Here is a 25,923-nt window from a genome sequence, read left to right on the forward strand (position 1 = left end):
TTTTTTACACAGAGTCTTGCTCTGTTGCCCAGGCTGGAGTGCAGTGGCAGGATCTCGGTTCACTGCAACCTCTGCCTCCCGGGTTCAAGCAATTCTCCTGCCTCAGCCTCCTGAGTAGCTGGGATTACAAGCGTCTGCCACCATGCCCAGCTAATTTTTGTATTTTTAGTAGGAACGAGGTCATGTTGGTCAGGCTGCTCTCAAACTCCTGACCTCATGATCTACCCGCCTTAGCTTCCCAAAGTGCTGGGATTACAGGTGTGAGCCACCGCACCCGGCCCATTCTACTTCTTTTAGAATATCTGAAATCAGGCCATTTCCCAAATGTTGATGATACTTTCCTGCAGACTGGCAACTAATATTGACTCAATTCATTCTGACCTCTTTATTCCCATGTTAGCCATTGATCTGTACACTCTTCACCCTCACCTAGATGTCTGCAGCTTCCTACTTGAATCTACCACCTTCATTCTTTCTCTTTTTCTACTTCTCCCTGTTTGGGCCATTGTACCTCCTTCACGAAGCTCCTTAACAACTTCTGATGGTTCTGTGGATGAAGTTCAAAATCTCAATTGTATGGTGTATGACTGTAGCCAGAATACCTACTGTGTGGAGTCAGACCTGAGTTTTAATACCTACCTCTGTGTCTTGAATTATATTACAGCACAGCAGAAAAGCAGCATCACAAAATAACAGGAATCACAGATTCTGAAGCTAGATCCAGTAGTTAAATCCCAGCTCTATCACCTATTGCTTGTGTGATTTAACCTATCCACATGCTTCAGTTTTCCCACCTATAAAATGAGGGTGATAACATTACCTTGACTCATAGGGTTGTTGTAAGGAGTATCTGAAGTAAAGTGTGTAAAATTTTTGGAGTGGAGCCTGGCAGAGAGTAGATCACTCAAGCTCACATAGATGACTCTACTTCAGAGTACTCTCATGAAGATAAAGTGAGTCAAGTTATTTAAGCACCTCACTTAAATAATAATAGAATATAAATTCCACAGGGCAGAGATTTTTGTGGTTTTATTTACTGGTATATACCAAGACCTGGAAGAAAACCTGGCACTATTCTCAGTGGTTAACATATTTTAATTCATATACATGTATCTATTCAAAAATAAATGTTTGTTGAATGAATGGATTGATCAATATTGTCGCCAATCTCTCTCTACCAGTTATACCAGACTGTCTCTCTCTTCTCTTACCATGTCAGACATCCTAATATTTCAACCCACTACTGTTCATTGCAGGCTCATTCCTTTCTCCTCATTTCTTTGTTTAAGCCTTTCCCAAGTCAATGTGAAACTCCTTCCTTTTCCTTTAAAAAACAAAACACAAAAAAACGTCCTCCAAGAATCCTTTACACATTTGTTTAAAATGAGTTGCTAATGTTCCCTGAAACCATAAGGAGATAGAAATCCTCCCTCTTCCTAATCACTTTATTCTCTTCCTGCCTGTGTTGCTGTACATTGTGAGCTGGCCTGTCCTGGATGGGCCACGCTTGGGAATGTCCACCATGCCCACAGCCCTTCTCAAAAGAGATTTTCCCAAAAGTTGCCTTGCTGTTACCTGTGGTCCCAAGTGAATGAATCAGGGCAGGCAATCAATCTACTGGTTAGAGACATTTTAGGTGTTGATATGTGAGCTTTGCCCAGATAGATCTCTCCCAAGGAGTTCTGAATTTAAGGCATTGGAATGAATCATTTGTTTTGGGAACAAAGCCAAATAACAAAGAGAGATGGTAAGATACTGAGGTCATGAATAGTCAGAAGTGATGAGAGATAATAAACAGAAGCAATGTGAAAGAGGGAAGTAGAGAGAAGTTGGTGGGAACCAACAGGATTAATGAAGGCAGAGATTTTAAAAAGCCTCATAGAAGCTAAATGGGACTTTGGGGATCCTTTTAAAAGAGGATAGCCTTGGTCAGCATGCTCTTTTGGCTTTAGCCTTCCTGAGAATGGAAGTCCTACTAAGAATGGCAGTCCAAGAAGAGATAAGGAAGCTGGTTCTTGTTTACCTAAAACTGAAAAACATACTTTCAGGTAATATGGGTTTTTCTTATTTTTCTTGTATGCATTTATTGTCCTTTATTTTTAAACTCTGGACTTCAGGTACACAGAATTGGATTTATCTTCATTCTTGGTTAATGGCATGCTACCATCATTGGCCCATTCATAGCATGGTCTCATTTTATTTCTTGGTAACATGACAAACACCCACAAATTACCACACAATCCAATAATTAGAACAATAACAATGATTTAACCCTCTCGTATACTCTTCCCTATTGCATGCTTTTGCTTTCCTGCCATAAATAATGATTTTCCTAAACTGGGGTTTATCATTCTCTTAGTTTTCTTTTTTATTATATGTGTGTATGCTTAAACGAAATCCTGTTTAGTGTTCATTGCTTTTGAACTTTACTAAAGGACATCATGTTGTATGTAGTCTTCTGAGGCTTGCTTTTCTTATTCAGCAGGATGTTACTTGGATTCATACAGCCTGTTGCATGTAGTTATAATTCATTCATTTTCACTGATACTTAATTATTCAATGGTTAATTTATACATTTCCTAGTTGCTGGGCATTTCGATTGTTTCCAGTTCTTGTTGGTTGGTTGGTTTACTTATTGCTGTTACAAGGTTGCTGTAAACATTCTTGTACATAACTCCTGGTACGTGTTCCTTTGGGCATATTCTAAGGGGTACAATTGTTGTGCCATAGGGTTTATGAATTCTCAACTCTTCAAGATAATACCAAGTTATTTTTCAGTGTAGTTGAACCAATTAAACTCTTGACATATAAAAGATGCTGTTGATTTATATCCTCTCCAATACTTGGAATGCCAAATCTTTTAATTTTATCAATAAAGTGGCTCTAAAATAATATTTTATCGTAGTCCTTTTTAAAAGAAATGAAGTACTGATACATGCTACAAGGTGAATATTTTTAATTAATTAATTATTATTATTATTATTTTTGTAGAGACAGGTTGGGGGTGGGGCCTTCCTTTGTTACCCGGGCTGGTCTCAAACTCCTAGCTTCAAGCAATCCTTCTGCCTTGGCCTCCCAAAGTGCTGGGATTACAGGCATGAGCCAACATGCCTGGCTTGTAGTCTGTTTTTTTTTTTGTTTTGTTTGTTTCTTTTTGTAAGTGAATATGTATTACTTGAAAAATCAGGTAGAAACAGTGTAAGTATTACTTATAAAGCCAGCTAAAAAAGCAGGTGGAAACAGAAATACCTTGATTCAGAAACTCACATACACGTACATACAAAATCGAAACCTACAAGTTCCCCCACCCTTCAGTTCTGGTTAAAAAAAAAAACAAAAACAAAACTCAGTGGTATATGAGCTGAATATGGGAAAAAGCATAATCTAGAGTTCCTTTTCTAAGCCACTTACTAAGACAAACATGAACTCCTAGATTTTTTTTCTGCTGCACTATAAAGCAGCCCTTCAAGTGTACGCAGCCTGTGGCAGTAAGGGGAAAAGGTCTGGATCTCAGTCCTAGGATGCCTTTTAAATTCAATGTTGATTCCATCAGTTGTGTTTATGTGACATCAAAGTAACTGTTTTAACTTAGGGGTAAAAAGTGTGTCTTTGGCATCACATAGACAAGAGCTCAAGATGTTTGATTGAATATTTCATGTTTAACCACTCAGGTTGGCATTTATAGAAGAACCTCTCTTCTGCCAGATTACCTTGGGGTTACTTTCCTATTCCCTAGAGGAACTGTAAATTACTCAGAGAATAAACCGGCAGGTGTTACATAAACACCGAATACAACTAAACATTCCTTTCAAATAATGTCACATTAAAACTTGAACAAGACTCAAAGAATTTTGCAATATTCCAAAGAAGAAAGCAATATATAGCAGCCTCAGAAATACTGAAATTACTAGTAAAACAAATCTACAAAATTGACTTTGGAAAAAACAAACACCAAAACAGCAATAAAAGCAACAAAAACAACCAAGTTTATGTACAAAGAGAAGCAACCAATATTAAAGTAAATAAAATATCTTCCTATAACCAGACTTACTGCTATGTTCCACGGGTTCAAATGAAAGTGCTTTTCTGCAAAATTATAGTTTACAGCATCGTATGTGATTAAAGAAGTAGCAGTGAAAATGTCTACCTGTCTACCGGAAGAAACAAAAGCTAGGTATGCTATAGAAAGGATAATCAGCTATTTCCTGTTATTTTCCTCAGAACCTTAAGTCAACTCAATCCGACAAGGATTAGCTTCATTTTCCTTTTCTCTGATTCAATTCACACTAGTTTATTGAGCATCTAATATGGACCACTGGTGAAAGATGTTAAATATTTAATGGCAAAGAAGACTCAGCAGGGTACAGAGGGAATTCAAATAGGGATAAGACTTTATGTGGCTGAAAGGCAGAAAAGACATTGTATGTGAGAATAACATCCGAAATAGATCTTAGAAGATTGGGCTGATGGAGATGCCTTCATCTCCCAGATGTGTCCCAGATAGAAAGAACAGCACAAACAAAGCACGGATATATAAAATAATTATGCTTTGAGACAAGAGTGAATGGTTTAGCAAATGACAGAGGGGTTGAAAGAGTTGTTTAAAAAGAGAAGAAAGTTAGAGGATTCTTTAGGCTAAAGGTGACTGCAACATAACTAAAATAGAACTAAGCTCAGAAAGGCAGGTATTGGCCTATTTAACTGGAAAGTCAAGAATGCTGAGTGTGGTAACACGCGACTGTAATCGCAGCTACTGAAGAGGCTGAGACAGGAGGATCCTTTGAGCTCAGGAGTTCAAGACTCGCCTGGGCAGTATAGCGAGGATCCTGTCTATAAACAAAAACAAAAAACACAAAGTCAAGAAGGTGCTCTGGCTTCACTCATAGCTGGATCCAGGGAGTCTCACTTTGCTCAATAAAATTCACCTCTTTTCTTTTTCTGTTGACTTCGTATTATAGTTGGTAATTCCTGGCAAATTTTGTCTTTTATCACAGTGATTTCTAGCAGCCTCAACAGAAAATGAGCTGCACTTTCTCAACTGCTCAGACAAAAGTCTCAGAATAGAGATTCATTTATCTGACTTAACAATTTATGCCTATCCCTGACCCAATTACTGGGTCTAGGAGGATTCCTCATGTGTTCACTCCTAGAGCCAAGAAGAAGGATCACTGCCAGCCAAACTCGGATGAAGGAATGGGTACCTGTCAAGAAACTTAAAGCCCTACCAAATAAATAACTGCCGAAAAAACACCAGGTGTCCCCACCAGGCTCTGAAACCAATCTGAAGAAAATGCACTTGAGCCACTGAAAAATTTTAGGCAAAGAAGCAGCATGATTAGAGTAGTTCCATAATGATCTGGTCCTAAGGTGGAGAACAGATAAGAGTTGAGAGGGATTGAAAGTGCCTGCAAGAGAAAAGATGATTCGGTAACAATGTTTTAAAGAGAAAATGAGGGTCTTGGCCTGGTGCGGTGGCTCACGCCTGTAATTCTAGCACTTTGGTAGGCTGAGGCAGTCGGATCGCTTAAGCTCAAGAGTTCAAGACCAGCCTGGGCAACATAGCAAAACCCCATCTCCACCAAAAGTACAAAAATTAGCTAGGCATGGTAGTGTAAGCCTGTAGTCCCAGCTACTCTGGAGACTGAGGTGAGAAGATCACTGGAGTTCACGAAGTTGAGGCTGCAGTGAGCCATGATCACACACCACTGCAATCCAGCCTGGGTGACAGAGTGAGATTCTGTCTCAAAAAAAAAAAAAAAGAAAAGAAAAAGAAAGAAAGAAAAGAAAATAAGGGTCTGAACTAGAATTGTAGCCTTGATATTTGAAAGGCAACGGATTAAGGAGACATTTTAGAAGTTTGTATCAACTTGGTTATTGGCTGAATTCTGTGAAAGAGAAAATGAGGCCCAAATATGATTGTTGTTTTCAAGTCTGGTTGACAGGAGAAATTGGGGAGTCAGGAGGAGTTGTTTAGGGAGGAAGCTGTTTAGCTGGGAAGTGCTGAGTTTGAGGATAGGTGGTACTCCCGGTAGAGATTTTCATCAGTCAGCTGGGAAATGAAGTTGGAATAAAATCCAGAAGCAGAGCCAGGTCCAAAAAGATAATAGCAGTAAACACCAAGGTAATCCCAGGAGGCAGAAAGCCAGGATGAGGGCAAGAGCCACTGAAGCAGAGAGTGGCTTGTCTGGAGGGTTTCTCCGTTCACACCCAGCAATTGTATGTGGGGTCCCTACAGGTACTAAAGAGCAATCGAGGACCTGGGGCTTTGCCCAGGTGGCCACTATGGATAGTAACAGAGATAAGGAAAGAGTACTGGACCGGTTATTTGTGTAACTGACTGATTCTTTCTTGACCTCTTCCCTAGCAATTGAAAGTTTTCATTTATTCCTTCTATTTTCTTACTTTTTATTCCTCATGCATATTCTAATCCTCTAAGTTTGTTAGCCAGTCTGCACAAGTCTTTCCATTCTCCAGTCCCTAGCTACTTGTCAAAATAGTTCCTCTGTGAATTATCATCCCCCTTGACCCCCCACCCACAACACCTTTATTGTCACGTTCATTACGGTGGCTCTTGTGAAAGAAGTCATCCCAGACCTGGGACTAAGATCTTTCCTCAGGAGCAGAGTCACTGTATGATTGTGGTCATGTTATTAGCTTTTCGAAACCTTGATTTCCTCTTCTGAAAAAAGGCTAAGTAACCATACTACTTCATATGGTTGTAAAGATTAAGTGAAATACATATGGTGCAAAAGCAATATTTTTGTGTTTGACTTGCCTTATTGTGTCTCTTAGTGAAAAAAATAATTTGCAAGAGAGGAGTTTGAAGCTGGAGAAGGATTTAATCTTTCTGTCCTTGAATTTCTCACTTCACTCTTCATAAGACTCTCCTCCATACCACAGGACTCTCCTCCATTTCCAACCTTAGTTGAAATCTGTTGCCAAATGGGATTCTGGTTTACTTGTAAATCTAATTTTGAGATACCTCTTATACAAGGTATCTCAGATAAAGTGACCTTCAAAAGGAAGAAAGAAAAGGAGAGAAAAAAGGAAAGGAAAGGAAGAATGGGAAGAGGGAGGGAGTCAGGAACAAGTAAGTTGGCTCCATGTGTTTTGCTGCCTTTTATGAGGAGCAGAAGAAATGTCTATGCTGATGTTGAGGTTAGAGAAAGACAGTGTCACACCCAAGGCCAACATCTGACTTTTTCACCTGTTCAAGGCTACCCTTTCCTGGGACCTCGCTGATGGTTAATCACTAACTTCCGCTACACTAACACAATTCAGTTTAGATAAAATCGTGGTTTTCAAAGTGTAGTATCAGCAAAAGCAGCATCAGCACCACTGGGAAACTTATGAGAAATGCATATTCTTGGGCTCTACCTTAGACCTACTAAATCAGTACCTCCACAGGTTAGTACCAGTAGTCTGTGTTTGAACAAGCCCTCCAAGTGAATCTGGTGTATGGTTAAATTTGAGAATCACTGACCTGAAATAAAGGCTCTCTCAGGGATGTGCGGGTGGTTGCTTTGAGCCAGAGGGAAGTCCTTGCCTTGCAGCACTCAGGTCCTACAACGTAGGCAAGAAACGGATGCCTGCTGGTGCCAAAGGTCTGATGCTTCATGGAAATATGAAACATGGTTGAAAAGCAGATAAAAGAAACCTCATTCCTCCATAAGTAGATGCACCATGAGAGTGAGATTCCTTCCTTCTTACTCAGCTGTGGGATCCCCAGGGAGTCCAATGCACATAGTATTAGAGAATCTTTGGCAACATGAGGTCCCACCTTGTGCTTTAACTTCTTTCTTTGTGGAAATGTGGGCACACATTGTCTCATCCTGCAAGAATCACATGGAAAAATTCAGTTTGAGACTCCTGTAGACAGAATTGATCCCAACAGGGTGACGACCTTCACTGGGCTCTGGGTGTCCAGCAAGCAGAGATTAGCAGGAACTCTTAAACCCACGAGCTGCACTCTCCTCCCCCCAGCCTTCCTGAATAAAGTAGAACACTATTTTAGCATTCATTCCAACCAAGGTGGGAGACAGCCTGGCCATAACAGGAAGACATCAAGTCTTGGAGCACTGGGGGAGGGGAATATGAGCATGTGTGAGTGAGCTGAGAAAACAGGTGGGAAGAAGGAATTGGTGCCCTCTGGGAGAGAGGCAAAACGCAGGACAGGATGGTCAAAGCCAAATGTATATCCTTCCCTACAGGTCTGAGGCCAGCCTCCAGCCTGTCTATAAATCTCATTCCCGACTCTGCAGAGAGCAGAAAAGAATGGAAAGGCTTCAAGAAATCCAAGAATATCTGGTTGAGAAAAATCCACTTTTCTGGACTTCCTACTTTGTTCTTTTGCTATAGATTAGAGTCAAGAGTCTGGATCCTCCTTGTCTTTTAAATGTTGTGGTATTCTACCAAAAGGAGTGAAGCAAGAGGACACGGACAGCCGCCTCAAGTGACCTTAAAGGGAAGCAAGGGGTCTGAGTGTGCTGCAGGCAGAGATCATGCACAGCAATGTGGATTCCACATTGCCACAGTGGGACCAGGCCAGTGCCAAGTTCATGCATAGGAACAACTCTTTCATGAATCTTGCTATTTTGAAAGGGCCGTTCAGCTGTCAGTCCAAGCCCAAATAAATACAACTGTCTCAGTCAGAAGCCCTGAAGAAAGCCCTTCTCTTTGGCAGTCTGATTACAGCTGGCACTGACATTCCACAGAATGCAGTGATTTATGCAGCAGGAAGATGACTGGCTGCAGGGCAACAGGGGGATTTTCTTCTGCAAGAATTTCTGTCATGGCCTTTTCTGACCCTTCACCCTGGTGATTGAAATTTGAAAGTAAAATGAATGACTTTTCTATGAGTTATTGAGTTTTCCTACCCTGCCTTTAGCATAACTTGCTACTTGGGGGAAAAAGGGATAAAGGGCTCTGTTCAGTCAAATGTCTGAATTAATGATGTCCCCAAGCATCTTGGATTTAGATAGTAGATTTGAGGATGCAGGGGACATGAGTGTTTCCAATAAGAGATGCAGCTTTATTGGAGCTTGTTATAGAAAGAGAAACTAATGAGCAAATTGGCAATGAGACTCCAGTAAGGAGGGTGACCCCAGTTGGAGGGTGGTTTTTAAGCTGTTTTTGTGGACCAGACAACCTTGATTTCCAAGCCTTTTCTGCTCATATTGAGCTAGTTTCAGGAAATGGATTCACACAAGCACACAGCCTTTACCTTACTAAGGGTTGATAGGGAGAGGACAAGTTGTATTTACCTTAGATTTGTTATCTAACACTACAGGAAGGGCCACATTGGAAAATCAGAGAGAATGGATGTACCGTGTACTATAATAGATCAAAAGTCTGTGCACTCTGTACCAGCCTGTGGTTGGCATTGTTTTTTCCAGCTAGAAGCTTTCCCTAAAGTCATTAGCATCTGTGACAAGACAACTTAAAGATAGTGAGGGACTGGCAAGGTGACTCACACCTGTAATCCTAGCCCTTTGAGAGGCTGCCATGGGAGGACTGCTTGAGGCTGGTAGTTTGAGACCAGCCTGGCCAACATAGGGAGACCTCCGTCTTTACAAAAAATGAATGAGCCGGGCATGATGGCACATGCATGTGGTCCCAGCTACTTGGGAGGCTGAAAAGGAGGACTGCTTGAGCCCAGGAGTCTGCTGTTGCAGTGAGCCATGATAGCACCACTGCACTCCAGCCTGGGTAACAGAGTGAGACTCTGTCTCTAAAAGAAAAAATAAGATAGTAAGGCTATACTGATGTCCACATTAAACAGCTGGGGCAAACAGAGTAAGTCAGAGAGAACAGCATCTAATTGGAACTGAGAATACCTTCATCCACAATGGCTGTTCAGATAGCCTTTGCCACAGCTGTCTCATGATGAAAGGATAAAGGCTTCCTCAATGCTTTCATTCACTAAGCGTACTTACTGTTTGTCAAGTGCCATGGGACTGTACATAGAAACAATACACTTAGAGTTTGATGAGTGAGAAAATACTCTCCTAAATAGCCATAATACAAAGCATAATATGGTAAATATCATAAGCAAGGCATACAAAATCTCACAACTAGCTTTCCAACAATCTCTAAAACCCACTGAGCCTACAAGTGACTGCGTGGCAAATTAAGGCATGACTACAGTATCCAACAAGCATTTATTTAGCAGTACACACTGGAAAGTAATCTTCATAGGGCAGAAGATTTTGTCTGTTTGGTACACTTCTGTATTATTACTGTTGTAATAGGAACGAGGACAATAACAATAGCAGCTACCCCTTATGGAGGGGCTATTACATCAAGCACTGTGGTGCAAAGTTTACATTTATTAACTCATTTCATCTTTTCAAAAGTGTTATGAAGTAGATATTATGATCCCCATTTTATGGTTGAAGAAATTGACTTACTGAAAAATCAAGTTTTCTAAGATCACACAGAGCTGGAACAAAGAGAAACAAAGATGAAACCTGAGGCAACTATTGAAGAATAGATAGGAGGAAGTCACAGAGGTAGGCCAGCAATAGAAAACTCGGAGGAATAATACAAGATTAGTTGTATACAAGTCACAGTGCAAGCCATGGTTAGGTAGCTATGTTGTTTGTACACGAGAATCACAAATAATAGAGAATGCATGTGTCGAATGGCCTCTAGCTAAAGGCTACTCAGACTCTAATATGGATACAAATAACTTGGGAATCATGTTAAAATGCATACTGTGATTCAGCTGGTCCAGGACAGGACCTGAGAGGAAGCATTTCTGACAAGCTTGCAGGTGATGTGATGTCCCTGATCTAAGGCTACAATTTGAGTAATAAAGGTCTAGCCCTTTGGTCCCAAATGCTGTTCTAAGAACCAGTGCTTAACAGTCTATAAAGAAGTCTATAGTTAAATGAAAACAGTAAGACAGTAGACTGAAGTTTTTTTTACAGGTAACTTTATTTAGTTTTTTCTTATTTATGTTGAGATATAATTCATTGTATTTGCAACACAAGATGATTAAAATAAACTACAGTCATCCCTCAGTATCTGTGGGGGATGGGCTCCAGGATCCCTGCAGATACCAAAATCCACAAATGCTCAAGTCCCTTGTATAAAAAGGTGTAGTAATTGCATATTATCTATGCACATCCTCTGGTATACATTAAGTCATCTCTAGATTACTTATAATACCTAATACAATGTAAATGCTATGTAAATAGTTGCTATACCATATTGTTTAGGAAATAATGACAAGAAAAAAGCCTGTGCATGTTCAGTACATACCCAACCATCCATTTTTTCAAATAGTTTTTATCTGTGACTGGTTGACTCAAAAGATGTGAAGCCTATGAATATGGAGGGCCAACTGTATCTAGGTAAGCATTAGATTTAATCATAGGCTAAAACCTGGTAACACTATGTCAGTCTCCAATTATTTATTTCAAAAAAGCTAGGAACCAGTGATCGAGTCCAACTTCTCATTTCATAAATGGGGAAACTGAGGCCTAGAGTGGCGAATTGATTTACCCATTAATGGAAGATGTAGGCTGGGAGTCTCCTGTTTCTGAAAGGTAGAGACAGAGTAAGGCAACAAGGTAGATATCTTAGATTGCAGAGACCATTACTTGTCACATTGAGAAATCTGAATTTTATCTTATAAGCCATAGCAAATTATTGAATAATTTGATAAGAGGAAGTGACATAGTGAAAATTATGAGTTAGGACAGCTGATCTGGTAACAAAATATAGCGTAAATGCCTAGAGGCAGAGAGATCAATTTAGAATCCAATGCCTAATTAGCATGATCTATAAAATAGAATCTAAAGTGCCATCAGTTATTAGAAGCACTTAAATATACTCCAAAGAAAGAAAAATTTTAATAGAACTATGGCAAAATGATTCCTTATCACTTTGGAATTTTTATTTCATGCTTACTGAATTGCTCTTTTATACTTATTTAAACATTGCTTTTTATCATATATTTCTCTTATACATTCATAAAAGTAAACTATGAGCAAAATAGATTGCTCAAGGCTGTGGTTCCCAAACCATGCACCACAGCACCCCAAAGAGCTACTGGGCACTTACTGGGGTGCTGTGGGATATACCATTTTTAACACAATGACTCTTGACATCTGTTCAGATACGGCATCAACTTCTAGCTCAACATTAGTGACAATTTCAACATTAGATCAGGCTACATTCCTTTTGATGACATTATATTTTGTGAAGCTTGGGTTGATGGCAATTGCTGTGATTTTTTAAAAAGTGAGTACTGCAAAAACAAAATGGAATAGGAAATGAAGATGGTAATGTCCAATTTGATCCCAAGATTTGGGATGTTGTGCAGTGCTCAAGAAGCACACCCATTCCATAGGTAGGTAATTCTAGTTATGTAAGGATACAATGAAAATATATTTTCAAATGGCTACTAAGTTGTTGGACCTATTTAATAAATGGAAATGTTAGTTACTTCTTTTGGCCTAGGGGTGCTGTGAAAAAGGTACCAAGAAACTAGAAGTGTCATCAACCAAGAAAGTTTGAGGATCTCTGGGTTAAAGTATTCCTAAAACTTTTTGACATCCATACTGCAATTCTTCTGGATCACTCTTTGATTCACAGTAGTCTACATCCATGTTCGATGTGTACAGCATTATGCCTGTGCCATAGATGCATTGGCAATATACTGTTTTTTAAGAGTGCTCCACTATTGTCCTTGCAATATATTTTTTCAAGCTCCATTCATTTTGGAAGTTTTGTTGTTGGAAAATATTCAAAGGTGTTCATGAAAAGTTTTTAGGCAATAACCAGAACTTGTACTTAGAACTCATTTTTAGGCAATAATCAGAACAGTCTATTGAAATCTAGAAGTTGAGAACACTGAGTTCCATTCATACTAGCAGGAAAAATACGTCAGACTGAGCTCATAGAGGCAATAACAAATACACCACAACTGCCTTCAAGCCAATAGCAATTGTAAATTGCCATTGAGTATACCCCATTCCAATTTTAAATATGTTAAAGTATGAAAAAAAAGATATATCTATCAACAAACCAACAAAATGCAGTGATATCTATTTCATAATATTGTGAGAGTTGATGTAATATCTGTGAAAGGGTTTTGGTCTTGGGGGGGTTGTTTTTGCGGGACAATCTTTTTTTTTAAGTTTTCCTTAAATTATTGGGGTACAGGTGGTATGTGAAATGAGTAAGTTCTTTAGTGGTGATTTGTGAGATTTTGGTGCACTCATCACCCGAGCAGTATACACTGCACCCTATTTGAAGTCTTTTGTCCCTGAATCCCCTCTCACTCTCCCCTCCAAGTCCCCAAAGTCCATTGTATCATTCTTATGCCTTTGTATTCTGGTAGCTTAGCTCCACATATCAGTGAGAACATAGGATGTCTGATTTTCCATTCCTGAGTTACTTCACTTAGAATAGTAGTCTCCAATCTCATCCAGGTTGCTGCGAATGCTGTTAATGCATTCCTTTTTATGGCTGAGTAGCATTCCATCATATGTATATACCACTTGTTTTATCCACTTGTTGGTTGATGGGCATTTGGGTTGGTACCATGATTTTGCAATTACAAATTGTGCTGCTATAAACATGCATGTGCAAGTATCTTTTTCAAATAATGACTTACTTTCCTCTGGGTGGATACCTAGTAGTGGGATTGCTGGATCAAATGGTAGCTCTACTTTTAGTTATTTAAGGAAACTCTACACTGTTTTCCATAGTGGTTGTACTAGTTTACATTCCCACCAGCAGTGTAGAAGTGTTCTCTGATCACCACATCCATGACAATATCTACTGTTTTTTGATTTTTTTGTTTATGGCCATTCTTGCAGTAGTGAGATGGTATCACACTGTGGTTTTGATTTGCATTTCCCTGATCATTAGTGATGCTGAGTATTTTTTCATATGTTTGTTGGCCATTTGTATATCTTCTTTCCAGAACTGTCTATTCATGTTCTTAGTCCACTTTTTGGTGGGTTGGTTTGTTTGTTTTTGAGAGGGAGTCTCACTGTCTCTCCCAGGTTGGAGTGCAGTGGCGCCATCTCAGCTCACTGCAACCTCCTCTTCCCAGGTTCAAGCGATTCTCCTGCCTCCACCTCCCAAGTAGCTGGGATTACAGGCACCCACCACCATGCCCGGCTAATTTTTGTGTTTTAGTAGAGATGGGGTTTCACCATGTTGGGCAGGCTGGTTTTGAACTCCTGACCTCAGGTGATCCACCCACCTCGGCCTCCCAAAGTGCTGGGATTATAGGCGTGAGCCACCACACCCAGCGTGTTTGTTTTTTTCTTACTGATTTGTTTGAGTTCTTTGTGGATTCTGGATATTAGTCCTTCATCAGCTGTATAGATTGTGAGGATTTTCTCCCACTCTGTGGGTTGTCTGTTTACTCTGCTGACTGTTCCTTTTGCTGTGCAAAAGCTCTTTAGTCTAATTAAGTTCCAGCTATTTAGTTTTGGTTTTATTGCATTTGCTTTTGGGTTCTTAGTCATGAAATCCTTACCTAGGTCAATGTCTAGAAGGGGTTTTCCAATGTTATCTTCTAGAATTTGTATAGTTTCAGGTCCTGGATTTAAGTCCTTAATCCATCTTGAGTTGATTTTTGTATAATGTAAGAAATGAGGATCCAGTTTCATTCTTCTACGTGTGGCTAGCTAATTATCCCAGCATCATTTGTTGAAAAAGGTATCCTTTCCTACTGTATGTTTTTGTTTGCTTTGTCAAAGATCAGTTGGCTGTAAGTATTTGGGTTTGTTTCTGGGTTCTCTATTCTGTTCTGTTGGTCTACGTGCCTATTTTTATACCAGTACCATGCTATTTTGGTGACTACGGCCTTATAGTATAGTTTGAAACCAGATAGTGTGATGCCCGTAGATTTGTTCTTTATACTTAGTCTTGCATTGGCTATATGGGCTCCTTTTTGGTTCCATATGAATTTTAGAATTTTTTTTCTAATTCTGTGAAGAATGGTGGTGGTATTTTGATGGGGAATGTGTTGAATTTGTAGACTGCTTCTGGCAGTAAATTATAAGGCACTACTGATATTACTTTCATTAGGCACCAGATGATAAGGGCCTAGACTAGGATATGAAAAGAGGCTATGGAAAAAGAACTGTAAGATTATGAGGCACTGAAGAGAGTCAACAAGATTTTCAAAATAGAACACAAACATGGGTTGTTAAGCTGCTTTTGACTCATGAAAACTGCCCTATAAATGCTTGGCCAGATGCTTGCACCCAGGCTGAAGCTTAAGAGAAATGTACAATCCATCTGGCAACTCTTTGGTCCTCTTTGTTATATTCCATTCCAAAGTCACAGCCATAGACTTCCTGCCTTGATACTAGTCAACAATAGAACCTAGAGTCCTTAGTAAAACTATGATGGTAAGGGAAGATGTTTACAGTGAATCACTTGTATATTTCATTCTTGGAGAGTGGTTTAGGTTGGTAGTTAAATTCACTGGTTTTGGTAGAAATTGGCCTGTATTGCAAGTCCTCATTATACCCTTTATTAGCTGTGTAACGTCAGTCCTCTAAGTCTCAGTTTCCTCATCAATTATCCTTAGTGTAATAGGAATAATGACAACATCTCCTTCATAAGGTTGTAATGATGATTGAACTAGATAAAGTGTAAATTGTGGTACTTGGCTCAGATTTAGCATTTGAATGTCCAAAAAGAAAACATATTCTATTTTTTGCCACCTCTTTGGCAGGTTTGGAATTGTTTCACAGGGGAGTTTGTTCCCATGCTTAAAATTTTGTTTAGAAAAGCGTCATGAGCAATCAGTTAACAGAAGCTATATGTGACTCACATGTAGCATCTTCCCACTGGTTTCATCTTCACTAGCATTTCCCTAGTCTATGCCACCATCATGTCTTTCCTGACCCAGAACTTTACCTTCTAAGTGCAAATCTTGTTTCCACTCTTGACTCACTGGAATCTGTTCTCTATCCACATTTCTAAATGTTCTTCAGATTTTGTCACTACCGAGGTTAAAAATCCCTCCAACAACTTCCCATTGCACTGTCAATAAAATCCAAACTCAGTATCTAGACTTTCCGCATCTAATGCTCCACCTTATCTCCTACTGCTGCATTTGTCACTTCACTCCAACTACGTTGACCTGACTTCTGATCCTTCAACATATCAAGCCCATTCTCACTGTAGAGGCTTTTATGTTCCCTGTGCATAACACTTTTTACTCGCTAATGTTTTTCTTGTTCATCAATTTAACAACCATATTTTCTTCATCTCCCCAGCCCCAGCCTTCAGAATGTAAACTCCATGAGAGTAAACACTGTCTTATTCTCTGTGACATCCCCAGTATCTAAAGCAAACCTGGCCCATACTAGGCATGCTATAAATAATTGCTTAATCATAAATAAATGTATGCAAATTAGACATCAGGAAAATGCCATTATATAAGTACCCTTTTGTGGAAACATTTCTTAAGAGACAACATTCTCTAAGCAGTAAGTAACAGCTTATATTACAATTCAGATCTGGTAGTGAAGGACAGAAATAGTCGTGACCAGGTAGTGACAGACTGAATTTGTACAAAGCCAAGGAAATGATATTTTATTGTCACCTCCCTTTGTTTTAAAAGTATTTCATAACCAAGTGCTCTCTATTAGATTTTTCCTTTTACATCCAGAAGGTCTTCTCCTGGCTTCTGAAAGATTTGCTTGTCAGTTTATTTGAACAGACAATATATTTCAAAGACTGACATTCAGTAGCAATTTGAATCTTGTAGAGTAACTTGATTCTTCTAGCATTTAACAAATAGGCTATTCCAGGACACCAGGCTAGAAGTGTGCTTTGAATAGCTATCAAATGGGAGGGATATTTATCTCCGTATGTATCTGTACACATATGGGAATCTCCCTCTCTGTCTCTTTCACTCCCTCTACTTGTTAATCGAGAAAATGTCAACTGCAGTAGAGATTTATTTCTTTGAACTCTTTACTCACAAAGCTGACAAAAACTGGGAGCTGAACTCATTTATCCCAGTCTGAAGGACTAGTCTTCAAACAATCAACAGTAACAGCAAATAAATCTGTCAGCATAATAGTAGTTGTTCAAGGAAAATCTGTAACTTAATTACTGAGAAGGTACAGCAGAAGAAAAGGGTCCTCTGTAAACTGCTAATCAATACAGGAAAGATTCTACTCCATTCATTTAAATTAAAATATTTATTGAGCAACCAACCACTATTACCCTCCAACTCTATGCAGTGAGGCAAGATAGCAAATCGGACACCCAGAAAGGGCCTTGGGAACAGTGTGTAAAATGCCAAGGCATAAGGCTAGGCACACAGAAGACACCGGTGAATTCTGGTTTTCCCCAAGTTTCTTGACTTCTCCTTTGACTCTTGAGGTGTATCTTCAAAGGTACTGCAACTCAATCCAGATATACACCAAGGTGGATAAAGGTGGCAGCAGCAGCCCAATGTGACAGCCAATTTCATGTGCAGCCTGAGACAGGACACTTCACATATGTAAAATCTCACTTCCATCCTCAGAGGAAGGTATTTGATTTTCTTTTGCCAAAAAAAGGAAATGGAGATATTTAGCTCTCCAGAGGGAGAGCTAAAAGATTAAATAAATTATGTGTGATGGCTACAAAATGAAAATTTAATTCTGGTTTTTCATGGTCATATTCATTTTGTTCAGAATATATTTATTGATTGTCTTGAATCTGTGAAGCTGAGGATTCGAACAAACAGGGCAGGTTCCAAATGCTCAAAGAAACTTTTACCCAATGTGGGGTAAAACATATTTTTTAAAGTGTAAATTTTATAACAGAGGTACACTTGGTAGGCAAAAGAGAAAACGGCTCACTTTGCCAGAGTGCAATAAGAGTGAAAGGAGAGTGGCACTGTCACTAGCGTGTGATAAGAGATGAATCTTGGAAAATAGACAGGAGTCCATAGGACAATCAAAGGGAGGGAGAATGAGGAGATGACAGGCAGGGTGCTAGGTGGTGTCAGGGCACAGGGTGAGGAGGAAGATAGTCTAGGTGCTGGGAACTGCAAATGCTAGGTCTTCAGGACTTTCAGGAACAGTAAGTCATTTAATCAGTCTGGAGTGTGGGTGTGTGCCGTGGGTGGCAGGAGATGAGCCTGGAGAAGGGAGCCAGGCAGGAGGGGTTTGTGTGTCAGGCTGAGGAATTCAGGCTGTACCACAAAGGTAATGGGAACCCAAGAAAAGATTTTGAGCGAGGGGATGACATCTCCAGAATGGATCTTCTAAAGGTCCCCCAGCAATGGTATGGAAGAGAGACTAGAGAGAGAGACCTATCAAGGAGGCAGGGAGACCAGAGAAGAGCCTTCTGTGCTAAGCCATGCGAGACACTCTGAGTCCTGGATCAAAGCAGTGGCTCAAAAATGCACTTGTCTGGGCCCTCTGCCCTGCACAGTTCAGCTTGGTATGCTCCTTGAAGGAGCTCTGTTGCCTCTGCAACATGGACCAGATTTAAGGAACAGTAGTCCTGTTCTCAGCCACACTTCTGCTGCTCACCCTCCTGTTCGATCATCCAGTTGGATGGTATGTAGGTTGTTGTCCTAGTGTTGACCTTGAAAAGGTCCTGAAATTAACCCATTAGTCACTTCTTTGCATCAAGTTAAGGAGACTTTTATGAAAGTAGAGCAGATTCCCTAGAAGGAATGCAGCATTATCAGCCGTTAATGCCCTGTCCAAATTGCTTCACCAGATTAATTAGGTGGATGCCCAGCAAGGCCCTAATCAAGGGGAGGCAGAGCAGTAATGTTGATGAAGTAAGGGAATAAATGAGATCATGCATTGAGCACAAGTTGGGCAGAACTGTGCTCAGCATCCTGGGCAGAAATGGAGCTCCCAGTGCACACAGGGAGATCAAGGGTCAGGAAAAAAGAAAGAGCAAGGAGCTTTAGAGATGAAGAAGGGCAGCTGGGCTCATCAGGCCTAGAATCCACTCAGGAGATCCCTTTTGCCACATATGGCAGGTTCTCTGTCCTAAAGAGAGCCCCTCACCTGGCACGGGAACGTGGACTGGTCAGTGTTATTTCTTTCCTTTTTTCCAGGATGTTACGAACAGAGTACCAGGTAATTTCTATGCATTCTGTCAGTCAGCCCTCACTACCATGTGTCAGATAGGCTTAGTTTCCAGGCTTCCCATGAAGAAACTGAAGTTCAGAGAGCTTAAGTAAACTGCGAACAGTCATTCAGGTGAGTAGCAGAGTCAGGATTTGAATCTAGATCCATTCTGGCTCTCAACGACTGTTAAGACTTTACCTCTGTAGAGGTAAAACTCACAGAAGCATTTCCCAGATGTCCCCATTTCATTTTAGAAACAAGGTTTTCCCAACCTCAGCCCTTATCTTAACAACAGACCTGCTTTGTGAACTGGTTCATCCGCTTCACATCTCACCACTCCAGCAGTCACTATCACACCGCTTCTGACTGATTGAGGCTTCCCAAAGCCTACAGAGGTAGTTTGGCCTTTAAAATCCTTGGATGCATGTTTAAAAGCCCCAACCCCAATCCAGCTCCCATTTGTACCCAGTCTGGGCACCTGAATACACCCTTACCATAGCCTGGATCTGCACTCTGGGGCTTACCTGGAAACTTAGAGTGCCTGCAGTTCGAGCATTCACAAAGGGGTTTACATCCTGAGAAAGCTGATGGATTCTTGCAGCAGTAAGTGGTAGAGCTGGTAAAGCAAATGCATGTTTTCTCTGTGACTCTTCCAGTAAACAATGCCTGGGCTGATCACTGAACAATAATGGATTATAGGAAGTGAAGAACAATGAAAAACTGTAGGCCAAGACAATCCCACAGCCATGTAGGTTAGATGCAGCCCAAAAAATGCTTACAGAACAGTGAGTCTAAAGTGCTTCTGAGAGAAGGCAGGTGGCAGGAGATGAGGTTGGGAAGGTGGTTTGGGATGACATTGGGAAGGTGATGACATAGGAAAATCCAGTGAAGGAAAATGCCCTTGTCAGTGAGATGATTTAAGCAGTTGAAAAATATGGGGCAAAGAAAGCCTACTTTGGTTAATGACTGGTTATTACTAAGCTGTATTGAAGCCCCACAGGGGGAGAATGAGAAATGAGAGTTAACAAACAGTTAAAGGCTAAGTGTGAGTTTAAGTGGTTTACAAAGGGACCCTTATCTCCTGCTGAAGTAGAGCAATCACAGCTGAGCAGCAAAATTAAGGTCTGAGAGTTGAGGCTGCCAAACTCCAGAGATACTTAAATGCTCAGCCAAAGCAGGTCTATTTGTTAAGGTAAGGGCTGAGGTTGGGAAAGCCTGGTTTCTGAAATGAAATGAGGACATCTAGGAAATGCTTCTATAAGTTTTACCTCCGCAGAGGCCCTGAAACCTCTGAGATTGGAGAGGGGGGCCTACCTCTCCAGAGGAAGAGCTAGCAGCCTCAGAGGAAAGATACTGCAAAGGTCTTTCCCCCATAAAGTAATAGGTACCCTCTTCAGGGGTTAATTCTACCTACATCCTGACTGTCAGGATAACAATCCAGCTGGGAATATGCTGAACCTGAAAATGAAGGAAGGAGATTTCTGTTGAAGGAGTTGCAAAAATTAACCAGCATGTGTATACAAGAGCTGGGAGTATACAATACCCTTGGGAGTGAATTTCAAACGTGCTTGATAAAGGGAGTTATTACAGAACGTAAAACCGGATAAGTAGAAATTCAGTAATTTGCGACACTTCCTCAGGACATGAGATTCACCACCCTGGCAAGGACTCCAAAGAATAGGACAAACTTTTAGCTAAGGTGGCTCTTAGAAAGCCTGGAAAAAATAATATCCTATGCTAGGCAAAATGGAAATGACTGAGTTGCCCTGTGGATGATGGAGGAGGGAACAAAAAAGCTGTAGAAAGTGGGATGCTGGAGTGAGTATAGTATATGAAACCGGAAGACCTGCCACAGGATGATATTCCATGGAGAGGCCCAGAGAATATGCCATTCGCTATGGCAATCAGGAATGCACTGGTGAGAAGGGCAGCAGCAATGCTCGAATATTCAGTGGTGGCCTCCTCTGCAGGCCAGGGATGATGGTAAAAGAGGCGTTCGTAGAGTTAGACTCATAATGAAGAAATGAATGAATAGAGCCAGGAAGTGGTGCTTAGCCACTAAAAGCCAGAAGCCCAAATTATTGTATTGACCAACAAGGACAAAGGGGCAGTCAAGAATGGTTGACTCCCGGGAGTTGTAGAGAAAATTAATAGAGCATGGCATCCCATGGGGCAAAACTGGCCAGTGTTGCTTAAAAGCTGCAACCAGAAGCAAGACCAGAGGGCAGAAGTAAACTGCACAGGCAGGTGGTTTAGATCTTCATTGCAGGTGCTCCGGGATCCCTCTCCCAGATCGCATGGATGCCCATATGTGCAGCCCCTTAGGACCAGCTGTACCTTCTACAAAACACAAAACACTAGGACATGAACATGTCTCCATGTTATTTGCCACTTTATAACAAGGATGGCCTTTCCTCCACTGTTCAATCACATGTTCCTTTTTTTCCACCTGAGACTTCATCAGAATGGGCTTTATTGTCCATATTTCTAACAACATTCTGTTCATGACCACTTCGGTCAATCTTCTCAGAAGATTGAGGCCTTCTCTGCAGCTCTCCTCTCTTTCTGAGCCATCATCAGAATTGCCTTTAAATATCTGTTCATTGAAATGTAGGCTTTGTCTAGCACACATCTCAATACTCTTCCTTCCTGTACCCAGTATCCAATTCCAAAGCCACTTCCACAGTTTTAGGTATATATTACAACAACACACTCACTTCTCTTTTTTTTTTTTTTTTTTTTTTTTGAGACGGAGTCTCGCTCTGCCGCCCAGGCTGGAGTGCAGTGGCCGGATCTCAGCTCACTGCAAGCTCCGACTTCCGGGTTCACGCCATTCTCCTGCCTCAGCCTCCCGAGTAGCTGGGACTACAGGCACCCGCCACGTCGCCCGGCTAGTTTTTTGTATTTTTAGTAGAGACGGGGTTTCGCCATGTTAGCCAGCATGGTCTCGATCTCCTGACCTCGTGATCCGCCCATCTCGGCCTCCCAAAGTGCTGGGATTACAGGCTTGAGCCACCGCGCCCAGCCTACACTCACTTCTCAGTGCCAGTTTTCTCCCTTAGTCTGTTTGGGCTTCTATAATAAAATACCATAGACTGGGTGGCTTCTCAATAACAGAAAGTTATTTCTCACAGTTCTGACAGCTGGGAGTCCAAGATCAAGCCTCCAGCAAATTTGGTGTCTGGCAAGGCCCACTTTCTGGCACATAGATGACTCTCTTTTCAGTGTGTCCCCACGTGGCAGAGGGGCAAGGGAATTCTCCAGAGTCTCTTTTATAAGATCATTAAGCCTATTGATTAGGGCTCTATCCTCATGGCCTAAGCACCTACCAAAGTCCCCACCTTCCAATACCATCACCTTGGGGGTTAGGATTTCAACATATGCACTTAGGGCAGACAAACATTCATTCTATAGCAACAGTAACAGGCAACTTTTGCTCCAGGATGCCCTATCAGCACAGATGAGATTTTCTTAGAGCTGAACTGTGGCCTGTGGCCCTTCCCATCCAACTCTTCCTTCCTTCTCTCTCTTCACAGGTACCCCACCTGTACTGTGATCTAAGGGCTCTCCTTGCCTACTCCAGTTCCTTTATTCTTCACAGGCATTTCCCTGTATACATCTCTTACACATCTAATTCTGTCTTGGGAACTGTTTCTCAAAGGATCACAACTGACACCCCACTATATTTTATGTTCCATGAAGACAGGAATCATGTCTGCCTTGTTCACCACTGTATCCACAGTGCCTAGTTCCATTCCTAGAAGTTGAATTCATCAGTGCACACTCATTGTTAATCACAGCAGCACCAAAACATAGTTGGAATGGAACTCATAGTGGATGGAAATGAAGATTGCCCAGGACACTCAAGAATACTGACAGTGAAAGAGGAAAAAGATTGAGAGTTGAAGGTGGCTAGAGAAGAAAGCAGGGTTGATGGGAATTCTTTTTGGACTGGCTGGGCTTGGCTACATTTATAAGCTGACGAGAAATCAATGAAAAAGAAAAGATCAAACACTGATTAGAGAATGGATAAAATCAAAGAAATGAGGAACAGAGCTAAGATGGGAGCCAAGAAGGAAGTGAGAAGTTGAACACCTGCCTTTAGGTTTCCATTTTTCTTTTCTTTTCTTTTTTTTTTTTTTTTTTGAGACGGAGTCTTGCTCTGTTGCCCAGGCTAGAGTGCAGTGATGTGATCTCGGCTCACTGCAACCTCCACCTCCTGCGTTCAAGCAATTCTCTGCCTCAGCCTCCCAAGTAGCTGGGATTACAGGTGCCTGCCACCACACCCAGCTAATTTTAGTAGAGATGGGGTTCTACCATCTTGGCCAGACTGGTCTTGAACTTCTGACCTCATGATCCACCCGCCTTGGCCTCCCAAAGTGCTGGGATTACAGGAGTGAGCTACCGCACCCAGCCAGGTCTCCATTTTCCTAGTGTCACAAGAGGCAAGATCATCTGCTGAGAAAGAGATGGGGAGTGAGGATAGTAGAAATCTAGAGGGGTGTGAGTGAAATCATCCCTGATAGTGAGTGAACTCAGTAGCACCCTGAGCCATCTTTAAGGCTGAGGTGGGACTCCTCTGAGGCTGGAACCACACATCTGCAATTCCAGACAAGGAGTTTTCTTTAACATCCCTTAGGGTCCCCTTAGCAGAACTGGACAAGTTAGACAACACTGAGGTACAGGGTAGGGGAATGGCAGGCTCTGAGGGGGATCTGGGGTGAACGATAGCAAGTGACAAGAGGGTGCTGGTAACTTATTCTACACAGAGATTCACCGAGGTCAGGACTGCAGAAAAAGACCCACCTATCCCAGGTAAAGAAATAATAAACCGACCACTTACTCCTGCATCTTGTCTCATTCTCCCACATGAAAGTATTTTTGTGCCCACTTTGCAGATGAGGTGATGGAGGCTCTGAGAGGTTTAAGGAACATACTCAGGTTTCCTTAGCTTACCTTTTTTTTTTCAACTACAAACAAAACTTATTTTCACTTTTTAAGATAAATGATCTTTGTATGTGAAGAAATTATTTATAATTATATATGTATTCATATATTTACTTCCACAGATATATGATGAAAGTTTAACATAAGGAGCCACAACTAACTTCAGAATAAAAAGATCTCTTTATTTTAATGGGATGTTACACTTCGCTGTGTCTGATACAGATAATTATATGCCTTGCTGGGATTTAGCTTTCATTTTAGTATTGGATATGTTTGTGGAGAAATATGAAATATTATGTTGCCCCACACACACAGCTATTGAATTTAGTGCGATGATTTTGGAGAGAGGTTTGAAAATTTTAGTCATCTCATCTTTTGTATATTGGGAAACTTCTAAGGTTTGGAATGGGGGTGGGGGTGCTGTAGGAAGGCTTAAATCCCATCTAAATATTATTTTATACTTACTTTTGAGAATGAATACTTATTTAAGAATTTATACCTATTCTTAGGAATATGCAAGAATAAAGGCTATGACTTATATTGTTCTAATCTTAAATCATTAAATAAATTAATAGTAATTGCACTGACTTTTTAGTAACTAATGAGAAAGTATTTGACTTGAATTCCATTTCTTCCCTTTTAACAAATTTCAGGACTGTGTTTTATGTACAAGTAAAAGAGGTTTTTTTATCAAGCAGATAGAGACAGCTTGGTAGGGTATGTCAATCTTTACAATGTGTGTGATGAGAACACTATATTTTTATGGTTGGCAATATGTGGATTTCAAATTTCTTAATCTGCACTTATTAAATGAATTTATGGTTTTGATATTTTTCTTATAACATGTTAACTGTAACATATCAGAGATATTAGCTAGGTCAAAGAGATTTTTCTTAAAAGGGACAGAAAAAATTGCTGTATGTCCAAAATGGACTCTGACAAGAATTTTAAGAAGTTTTGCAAATGAGATTGCTCCTGGGAACTTCGTCACTCATGATGAAGCCCCTCATTCATTATCTGATAAAGATAATTTGAGTCAAGTAAAGGGTGAAGTTCAAAATGAAAGCAATAAAGGATTTATTTTCAAATCTGATGATACTATGCCCCCATAAGCATTCTAGTGAATTTAGATTTATGGACATATGTGACTCTGCAACATGTTTTAAAATTATAGTGGATTCCCTGCAGTGCCATCTTTGACAGCTGGTCCCATGCAAATGTGAGGCTGGACTATTAACCACACAACATCACAGATGAATATGAGAAGCATGTTTCAGGCTGTCATTCATTTTTATTTTTTAAGACATTAACTACAAGAAATGTGAAAAGATTCATTATATGCAGAAGAAATGGAATTGCTTTCCTGATTTTTTCCTGTTGAGGCTGAAAGAAGTAGTTCACTGAATTATGTGTAAAGAATAAGCACTTCTTTGAGGAGGAATTTTATTAAAATTTGTTTTTTTGTTGTTGTTGTTTTTTTTTTTTTTTGAGACGGAGTCTCTCTCTGTCGCCCAGGCTGGAGTGCAGTGGCTGGATCTCAGCTCACTGCAAGCTCCGCCTCCGGGGTTGACGCCATTCTCCTGCCTCAGCCTCCCAAGTATCTGGGGCTACAGGCGCCCGCCACCTTGCCCGGCTAGTTTTTTTTTGTATTTTTTTAGTAGAGACGGGGTTTCACCATGTTAGCCAGGATGGTCTCTATCTCCTGACCTCGTGATCCACCTGTCTCGGCCTCCCAAAGTGCTGGGATTACAGGCTTGAGCCACCGTGCCCGGCCTAAAATAATATTTTTAAAATCCAAAATGAATCAAATCTGCCAAAATTTTGTGAATTGTTAAAAAAAAAGAAAAAAAACAGTTCACGAGAAGTGTCAGAAAGAATCTGTTCTGCAAGTTGATTCGGAATC

Source organism: Piliocolobus tephrosceles, chromosome 4, assembly GCF_002776525.5.
Source record: "Piliocolobus tephrosceles isolate RC106 chromosome 4, ASM277652v3, whole genome shotgun sequence".
In the NCBI taxonomy this organism is placed as follows: Eukaryota; Metazoa; Chordata; class Mammalia; order Primates; family Cercopithecidae; genus Piliocolobus; species Piliocolobus tephrosceles.